This window comes from Lepisosteus oculatus, chromosome 9 (assembly GCF_040954835.1).
Source record: "Lepisosteus oculatus isolate fLepOcu1 chromosome 9, fLepOcu1.hap2, whole genome shotgun sequence".
In the NCBI taxonomy this organism is placed as follows: domain Eukaryota; kingdom Metazoa; phylum Chordata; class Actinopteri; order Semionotiformes; family Lepisosteidae; genus Lepisosteus; species Lepisosteus oculatus.
The window spans coordinates 46,940,388-46,950,373 of record NC_090704.1 but is presented as its reverse complement, the minus strand read 5'-3'; the positions used below and the strand labels follow the sequence as shown (position 1 = coordinate 46,950,373).

The 9,986-nt window shown below is 54.4% G+C and overlaps 1 long non-coding RNA gene across 1 annotated transcript; it reads left to right on the top strand.

The window, feature by feature from the left end:
* Positions 1-2,109: 2,109 nt before the first annotated feature.
* On the top strand, positions 2,110-3,990 carry LOC107078459 (uncharacterized). Its single transcript, XR_001479394.2, has 3 exons — positions 2,110-2,298; positions 2,594-2,676; positions 3,175-3,990. It is a non-coding gene; the product is annotated as an uncharacterized lncRNA (long non-coding RNA).
* The last annotated feature ends 5,996 nt before the right edge of the window (positions 3,991-9,986 follow it).

The following is a 9,986-nucleotide window of genomic DNA, read 5'->3' as shown; positions in this document are numbered from 1 at the left end:
AATATAGGCGTTCAGTGACTGAACCCCGGCCACACACATGCACACACGCCGCCCAGTTGCAGAGGGAGTTCAGTGCATCCTAACAGAAACTTACTGATGTGAAATGCAATCCTGCTTCTGTTCAGACCCACAGACGCAACAGGGGAGCCCCCAGGAAATTAGCCGTTTCGTGCACGCTGAATGACAGCTGTTCCTCTACAACCCTCCCCCCGCCCTGCACGCAGCCCCCAGAGAATCAATCTGCTATCAGCCCGGCCTAAAAATAGCCGAGGCACACTGCTCAGCACTCTCCCCGAGAGCTGCAGGGCTCGCCGAGCACCGCGCGGGCCTGCCCTCACGCCCGCTGGGCCAGAAGACAGCAGGAGCTCCTGCTCCTCCACCGGTGCCACTGGTCCCTCTGGTCCCCTGGAGCCACACAGGCAGGGAGGGGCCCCTGTGGCATAGATCCCCTGGGCTCTGGAGCGCCCCCCAGTGCTGGCGCCCCGTGCTCACGTCAAGCCCGTGCTGGCGTATTCAAGCAGGCCAACGACCTCCCCAGTGTGGAGTGCTGCTCTCAGGCTCGCCGGCGTCACCCAGCCCACAGCCCCTGCCGCTGCGACGAGCGGATGTCCGGCGTCCGGCGTCCGGCGCTGGCCTGGGCTGAGCACTGAGGGGACAGGGGTGCTCCGGCTCGTGACGTGGGAGCGCGGCCCTTTTCCCATCCCAGGGAAAGGCTCTGGAAGCGTACCAGTGTCTGGTCTGTGCGGCTGCTCTGTCCTGTTTAAGGTGAAGCCCGGCAGCAGCTCAGGCTCCTCCGGGTGCATCCTGAACGCTCGGCTGTTCCACGAAGGAGAGGTGGGGGAAAGGCGCTGCCTCTCCTGTGTGCTTCCTCTTATTTGAAAAGTGTGTGACTATGCCTGTGGACCTCACTGCCACCTCTAAAACAGACAGAAGACGACAACATTGTTCTGGTATAAAAGAGTCACATTCCACTGATGTATTGATCGCCTGGAGCCCTGGTTTTGGGCTAACTGCAGAATTGGTTTATTTGAAATTGATAATCCAGCGGGTTAGACGGCAGCGTCTTGGTCTCCAGATACAGACAGTGCGACCCCCCTGTTCAGGCAGGGGGGGGATGTCTGCCCTTGCAGAGATCCTCGCTGTGCTCTGGGTGGGGCTGAGCTTGTTTCCTCTTAACTCAAATTCCAAGAGCTTCAGAGGGCGTGACTGCTGAGCGACAGTGTTGACAAAGCAGATACGATGAGCACAACGTGAAGCTACGTTGACCTGTTGCCTGTCCAGGTGAGGGGTCTCGGCCTGACTCGGTTAGTTTGTGGCCCACCAGAGTCTGACACTTCTCCCAGCCTTTAATGGACACCAGTATTCTGTCCTCTTCAGCCCCTGTTCTGCTGGATATTTGATTCTTAATACAAGATCAAAATACGATTTTAAAACCAACTCGAATTGACAGGGTCCTAGGACATAAAAGGGTCTTCTAGTATAGTTGGTTATCAGTCCAGTTGTGGGTTCAATTAGATCATCTAAAGCCAGAAACTGGAACAATTCACATGCACCAGTCTACCAGTGACTGGCGTCTTCCCATCCCAGCGCACGCCTCTGCAGCAGTCTGGCACAAACACGATTCCCCATTGATTCATTGACTGTTCAGCTAGAGAACGGAGGTGCCGACTGCGGATCGGCGCCACGCTGGATTGGAAAATCGGGGATTCCTGCTGAGGTCCCCAGCCCCCGTCCCGGAGAGCCCCACCCCCCTCCTTTGATAGCGCTTCCAGTTGATTGTATCAATGCAATAACTGAGAGCCGTCCACAGGTGGGACAGCGCGGAAACCAGCGCCCCCTGTCGGTGTCCAAGAGCTGAGCGGACGTGTCCACAAGTCTCCAGCTCCCAGCTCCGCCACGACTCGATCTCGTTTCCCGCCCGAGGCTAGGTGCCGCTGTGCCGGGCCGCTCGACGCGTTAATGGGGGAATCCGAGCCGCGGTGCGCCGGACCCCTGCAGCCCCCCGCCCGCTGATCACCCCGACCCTGAAACACACCCCCACCCTGCCGCTCGCACCACGGCCGTCCCTGCGCCCGTCCCTGCGCTTTGTTCTGACAATTTCCCGTTTTTCTCTCCTCCATGATTTCTGCCTTCCCGTCTAGTTTTCTGCGTTTCCCGGTTGACTGCGCGGCCAGCAGCGGCCCGACTGCGAGACGGGCCGGTGCTCGCCGGGAGGGGACAGACACTCGGCATCGACCCGCATCGATTAATCAATACCGAGGGAAGAAACGGAAGACGAGGAGAGCGAGCGGCTGGAAGGTGAGAAGAGGGTTTCTCTCATCACAGGAAGGTTTTCGGGTTTTGTTTACTCCAGCATAAGCAATTGCAAAACGCGCGGATTAATTAATTGTTTTCTGGATTTTAACAACCTGGAATAAACTGACCATTAGAAAAGTCCCGAGAGAGGGGACCAACTCAAGAGGCGTTACAAGAACCTTAAGACCCAGCGAAATCAAAGTACAGATTCTTCTGTTTATGTTTTACCCTCAACACGAAACCCGATAATTCGTTTAGAAGGCGCCCTAACTACAAGTGCCGTTTGTTTGCGCTGCAGTGAGGCAGAGACGGCACTGCGCACGGACACCTCGGAGCAAATCGATTCTTTCTTTTGGGGGGCGAAAATGGCAAACGGGTGTGGTGAGTCACTCGTCGTATCACGCAATCCACAGTGTGCTAGCGGACAGGACACAGACTGGGCGGCGGGCCGGACTGAACGGGCCCAGCGGTCTACTGTGGTTTGTACCGGTTCTGTTGAGGGAATCCGAGCCCCGCGTCCCGTATTAACCTGCTCGGACTCGCCAGTGGGAAACTGAATTTCGGGCCCTAGACCGTGCTTCAGTAACATGTGCCACGCTAATGTTGGCTTTTTTTTTTACTTCAATACCTCCTACGGTAAATATTCCAACAGGCTGTTTAAAAGCAGGAAATCCGGGCGAGAGTGTCAGCACCGTGAGCCGCCACTCCGCCGGGCTGTCGGAACACACTACTGCTCAGGAACAAGTAATAGGTTTATTCCATGCTGAAAAAAAAGAAGAAAGAAAACAACGTTTCGGCCGTGGAGCCTTCTTCAGGTCACCTGAAGGCTCTTTCTTCTCCTTTCAGCAGGGAATAAACCTATTACTTGTTCCTTTGCAGCCAACGCATGCTGACGCAGCTCCCCACCTACACTGCTGCTGCGTGCGGAATCGGACCGGCCTCGCTTTCAGCACACACCCACTAAGTACCCGGAGACCCTTCAGGTCTGTTTATCGGAATGGGAGCCGGCGCCGACCCACGAGGGAACCGCGGACCGGACTCCCGGCGACCGGATCCCCCCCGCGGGAGCGGGCGCACGGGGCTCATTAGGGCCATTCCTCTGTTGCCATGGAGGCCTGTTAGGGCCCCGAGATCAGCGGTGATTAGCATGTGAAAAGCACTGGCTGGCCTCCCCTGCCCACGGAGGGGCTGCAGGAGGGGCGTCTGTACAAATTAGCATGGAGGGGATTGAGCTGGACAGAGCCTCCCAAGGGAGCCTTCAGCACAGAATACTTCCAGTCTCCTGAGCCTAATTGGTTTTTAACAGTATTCAACAGACAGGGGGCGTGGCCATGGCATCCAGGCACCCAGTGGCCCTGCGGCTCCTAGCCCTGTTTTCTTCTGAGGTGCTGGTATCCACTCAGATGAGCCACTGGATCCAGCACCAGCACTCGGTGAAACAACGTCCCAAGGCGTTGAATTCCGGGAGTCCGAAGACTTTTCCGTCTGTTTCTGGGACACAGTGTGCCAGTGTTCATGAGGTCATGTCCATGCTGTTCAGTTGTAATTCGGTGGGTTGGGCTCTGTGTGTTTGCGTGGAGCTTTTGTATTTTAGGTTCTGGCTTTGCTAAGTAAAGATGTTTCCGAGATCTCTGGCCGGGAATGTGCTCCTGAAGAGCGCTCTGTCCCCTCGCTCGTCGCTGCAGAGAGAGCGCCAGCCTGGGCCACGCTGAGGGAGCAGGGCTGAGTGTCCTGAGCTCTCAGCTGGGGGCTGGCAGTCCTCTCTCTGAGGGAGCAGGGCTGAGTGTCCTGAACTCTCAGCTGGGGGCTGGCAGTCCTCTCTCTGAGGGAGCAGGGCTGAGTGTCCTGAGCTCTCAGCTGGGGACTGGCAGTCCTCTCTCTGAGGGAGCGGGGCTGAGTGTCCTGAGCTCTCAGCTGGGGGCTGGCAGTCCTCTCTCTGAGGGAGCGGGGCTGAGTGTCCTGAGCTCTCAGCTGGGGGCTGGCAGTCCTCTCTCTGAGGGGCTGAGTGTCCTGAGCTCTCAGCTGGGGGCTGGCAGTCCTCTCTCTGAGGGAGCGGGGCTGAGTGTCCTGAACTCTCAGCTGGGGGCTGGCAGTCCTCTCTCTGAGGGAGCGGGGCTGAGTGTCCTGAACTCTCAGCTGGGGGCTGGCAGTCCTCTCTCTGAGGGAGCAGGGCTGAGTGTCCTGAACTCTCAGCTGGGGACTGGCAGTCCTCTCTCTGAGGGAGCAGGGCTGAGTGTCCTGAACTCTCAGCTGGGGACTGGCAGTCCTCTCTCTGAGGGAGCGGGGCTGGGTGTCCTGAGCTCTCAGCTGGGGGCTGGCAGTCCTCTCTCTGAGGGAGCAGGGCTGAGTGTCCTGAACTCTCAGCTGGGGACTGGCAGTCCTCTCTCTGAGGGAGCGGGGCTGAGTGTCCTGAGCTCTCAGCTGGGGGCTAGCAGTCCTCTCTCTGAGGGAGCGGGGCTGAGTGTCCTGAGCTCTCAGCTGGGGGCTGGCAGTCCTCTCTCTGACGGAGCAGGGCTGAGTGTCCTGAGCTCTCAGCTGGGGGCTGGCAGTCCTCTCTCTGAGGGAGCGGGGCTGAGTGTCCTGAGCTCTCAGCTGGGGGCTGGCAGTCCTCTCTCTGAGGGAGCAGGGCTGAGTGTCCTGAGCTCTCAGCTGGGGGCTGGCAGTCCTCTCTCTGAGGGAGCGGGGCTGAGTGTCCTGAGCTGCCCTGCACTGGGGCTGCTCTTCAGTGATGGGAGAAGTGGGTCCCTCTTCTATGTGAAGCGCTAGGACACTATAGGGAGGGAAGTGATAGACAGATGCAGCGATTATTATTTTTATTAACGTCTCAGGTTGGGCGGCTGCACTGTGCGTCAGTCTGTGCCCTCCTGAGCAGGCAGGTTATTTCTCTGGCTCTGCTAATGCCAGATATTGAAGAGGAGTTTGTGTCCACTCAGAAGCAGTATGAAAGGCCAATACAATTACTGGATATATTTAAGAGTGTAGATTTTATATCTAAGAAAATATTTTTAAAAATTCACACAGCATTAATTAGACCTCCATTGGTAATTGGGTGATTGATCCCAGGATCTCACCCGGCTGTTTCTGGAAGAAAGACAGAGCATTGGCTTCAACAGCAGGGCTGGGCAGCTTGTTCATCACCTCTACAACCCTCTGATCGCTCTAACATTCAATACACTTCCCTTAATGTTTGCTTGTGTCCCCAGCTTGTGTTTCACTGTTCATTCTGCTGAAGGGTTCTTGCTAGGTTGATTATGCCAATATCTTTGTGGGTCTGGAATACACAAATTGTGTCAGAACACTGTATTGAAGACATTGCTTCTCCAGGAGCTCTCTGAAAGAGAGCATCACCTTACGTTGGAAAGTTTAAGGGAATGGAGCCTTTCTAGTCTTGAGCACAGAAGATTATGGGGCTTCTTGATTCAGGTATTAAAAATCCTGAAAGGCGTCATCTGGTTCAACTCTGGGGGCTTGTTTAAGATCCACAGCAACACAAGTACCAGGGGAGACAAGGGGAAATTAAGTTTATATTTATTCAAGACAGAAAAACAGGAAACCTGTCTGTACACAGGGGATTGTGGGAGTCCCTAGTCATGTGGCAGAGGCCGAATCCCTGAGATTATTTAAGAGTCAGATGTGTCACCGAGATGAGCAGGACGGGTCTCGGGGCCTCCTGTCATCTGCACCCTTGTCACGCTCTGTGGTCAGAGCTGTGTCTGGTGCCGCGGTCAACAGGTCCTCTGCTGAGCGTCTGCACACGTAGGGAGAACAGCGTCCTGTCCTCCCCGGCAGCGCAGGGCTCACCCAGCTCCCCTTGCTCTTCCTCAGTCTCCATGGTGATAAATTACAGGCAAGTGCCTCATTTTCCATTGATAAAAATACTCTCATTGCCCTGCTTGCACTTCGGTGAAGTGGAGTCCTCAAACACTGAAGGACACGCAGATCTGCATAGTTGTAAACACTCTTTATTTTCCTCTCGGAGTACTGTGCAACCACCTTCTCAGGATCTCCTTCTCCGCTGCTCGTTAACATGCAATATTATTGACAGAGTGTTTTAAATTAAAGAAAATGTCTACAGCTCCTTCTAGTTTATGCATTCAATTTTTAAAAGAAAAGCTCTGTTTTAGAGTTTGAGTACTCGGCCTGTGTTGAACGCTTCATGGCATTTTAATGTTTTCTTAAACAAATATAGGCTGATTTCTTGAAGTTCATTATTGTCTTTTACCAGCAGGACGCCATCTACTTTTTTTTTAATTAGATCAGTTGCAGAAGAAACAGTCAAAATGAAAACCTTCCTGCCGTGTGAGGTGGCGAATGCTGCTTCAGGTACTGCAGTTTGCAGCCGGGCTGTGCAGTGAGTGAGTGTGTGAACAGCAGACTGCTGGCACTCTGTTCACATGTGTGAGATTATAATCACGCCCCACCCCCCCCTCCCGTCAGGCAGCAAGCGCGATGTGATACCACACTGCAGGCCAAGAAGGTTCAGGAGGAAGGAAGTTGTAGCTAATGTGCAGGTTTGAACAAAACGGCACTTTCACCCCTGCTCTGCTGGAACCAGGCTCTTTGTATTAATACTGTAAACCCCTAATCAGGTAGATTAATCAACCTCAACCCACTAACACCTGGAGCTCCTACCACAGTGGTCACATGAGCTTGTGGGGGTGCAGTGCACAAGTCGGGGGGGTTAGAGCTTGGCATGTACTTGATGCTGAGATCCTCCGGGCCGGGGAATGTGCACAGAGCCTCTGGCACCTCCTGGGCACCATTCCTGGTGCTGCCAAGGACCTGCAGGGGATTTGCAGATTGTAAAGCAAGCGCAGACACAAGCTGCTGTATTATCACTGTGGCTCCGGCTGGGAGCTCAGCTGCGGCGCTGGCGTGTCTCTTGCAGGTTTGTAGCTCCCCTTGCTTAGTTAACCCGCTAGAACGTTTAAATTGCTCTTAAAGGCAGTGATTTCAATATTGGCAGATATAAACAGAACCATGGAAAGAGACTGACCACCTGTCCTTTTCAGTGAAAACAGGCCATTCCTAGGGGTTAAAGGTCACATGAGGCTGGTCAGCAATGCAGGCTCAGCCACAGCCCCCTGACCACGAGCACTGCCCCCCAGCCCGACGCCCTGCTCTCGTGGGCCCGGCAGTCTCTGGGCCATCTGGGCCACGGCTCCGGACCGCTCCGCTGCCCCGTGTCCTTCTGGTGCTCCTGTCCTGGGCAGGGCTGGCCTGGCGGTGCACAGGGTGCCCAAGGCTCCCAGGCCAGACTCCGCACAGCCAGGCCGGCCGAATCTCCGGCTGGGTACGTCTTCCTTGGCGCTCCTGCCTGTCAGCAAGCCGGGCTGCCAACGCCAGAATGTGAGAAGGGCTGCAGTCGAGGGGAGCGCCAATCTGCCCGTCTTGCTAACTCCTTGGCTCTGCACCCCATCAAACCCGCTGTTTCCTGAAGACCCCCAGATTGGTGGCTTGCTAACGGCGGGGCAGTGCTTTCCAGACGCCTGTCAAAAGAGCCTTTGTCAATATGGGGTTTGAAGTGTTGAAGACTTATTGCACTACTTCTCATGGGCCTTGTTTAAGAACAGATTAATTTCCTTGAACTTTCTTTTACTGTCTTTATATTTATTTATGTCTTTGTTTGTGACTCTCTTATTTCCCTGCCTGTGAAATTCATGTCTGTTCCGTAGCTGCTCAAGGAGGACAGAAAACTCTGGAGTCCTGTTCTCTGGACACACTGGGCGCTGTGGACAACGAGCTCCCAGTGAGCACTGCAAGGAGGAGAGAACGCCTGTCCTGGAAACTGAACGAAACACAAAGGAAAATTGGTCCACTGGATGTGCAGTTAAAAACGAAACCAGGGAAGACGAGGGTTTCTGAGGGTTCAGCTGCAGCTGTCCAGAGAATTTAAAGTGAAATAAAAGCAGGACTGTTGCTGCTTCCACTGTAATAAATGGAGCAGAAGCCCAAAGTTCAGGAGGAGCCCCAGTCCCTGCGGATCACTGGCTCCAGTGTATACATTTGGGTTGTCTAGACCTCCTTTCCTCCGATTGCTGCTCCCGGATTCCTACCTCTTTGTCAGAAGGACCTGGCAAAATACTGATGTATGATGACCGAAACATCAGTAATAGTCTCGCTCTTGATTTGTCTTTTTCTTCTGGATTTTGCTTTGTTTTTCTGAGTGGTGCAGCCAGGATTGATTTCTGAGCCACATGAGTGGCTTGATTGCAGATGAGATTGCAGATCAGTTTCTGTTGGTGCAAATAAATAACACTTCCAGTCTGCTGTCAGCACAGCTTTGACCCACTAACCTCGGCGCTGTGAGAGGTTTCGCGCTCTTGTCACTTTCGCGTCTCTGCTGTGCAGGGCTGCCTCTCGCAGACATTTTTCTCACATTATTTTTGAAAACTGCACTTCGGCAGGAACCCGCTGGATCAGAAAGGACTGGGATTTGGGAATCTTGTGCTGAATTTTCTCCTGTGCTCCAACAGGCATGCTGAGTATTCTGCACCACAGCCCCGGCAACTGCGCGATCCCCTCCTCAGATCCACAGCACCATCCCGACTCTCAGACCTTCAGATCCACAGCACCATCCCGACTCTCAGAACTTCAGATCCACAGCACCATCCCGACTCTCAGAACGTCTTGGCAGCTCTATCCTTCAGCAAAGGTGATTCACACTCTACAAGGGTGATGTCTGTCTGTGTAAGCGCTGCTGGCTGCTCAGAGTCTACAGGGAGCTGAAGAGCACAGGCCAGTGTTCTCAGCCTGTTGATGCTGGACTAGTCAGGGGCTCTTAGCCCAGGGTTGTGCTGTACAGTATTGCATTGCTTCGCTTCACTCTGGAATCCTTGGGCAACATGCTGTACCTGGGTACGACAATTACAGTCTATTTTCACATTCTAAGAAAAGGGTCTGGAGTAAGTAGGTGCAGGACTGAATCCTCCAAGCTCTGTGCAGCGACAGGCCGCTCTGGAGTAGAGACCAGGACAGAGGAGGCGTGCAGGGCTGGCAGACGTGGAGAGGGTGACTGTACCACTCACGTGATACCTGAGTCAACACACTTCATTATCGCAGCTCCTTCATTATTCGCCTGTCTCCTGAAATAGCAGGCAGAGCTGTCCGGAGAGACACAGGAAGCATGGAACAGCGGGACGTCTCGTCCCTCTCCGGGAGGCTGGTGGACAGGCTGGCAGAGGGCTCCAGGAATCCTGAATCTGGGAATCCTGACATTTAACACACAGCTGGTGTCTTCCTCCTGCTTTGTTCTTTTGCTGCTCTGAGGTAAAATGAGCAGTGAAATCAAACACAAAATAGCACGAGCAGAGCGAGACGTGAAGCCCTCAGCGTCTGGCAGCCCCCAGCCGGGTCCCAGCCCTTCCCAGTGGCAGTGAGCTGGGGAGGAGCATCGTCCCACTCGGGCCCTTCTGGCTCTCCTTGTTACAGCCGCACTGGGAGTCCTTCAGAGCCTGTCCTGTTGGATAAGGACCTGCAGAGGCAGAGCACTCCCCGATCCAGACATGCGCAGGTCGACTCGGCAGAAATCCCAGCGCCAGACCTGGAACAGGAAAGCCTGGGGGAGCAGGACAGGTTAAATTTCATCAATCAATTGAACACTCAGTCAATCGTTTTGTTTGGTAGAGTGTCCACAGACGGCTTTCCTGATTTCCAGAGCAGGTGAAGGATTGACTGTGGTAAATGTTCCA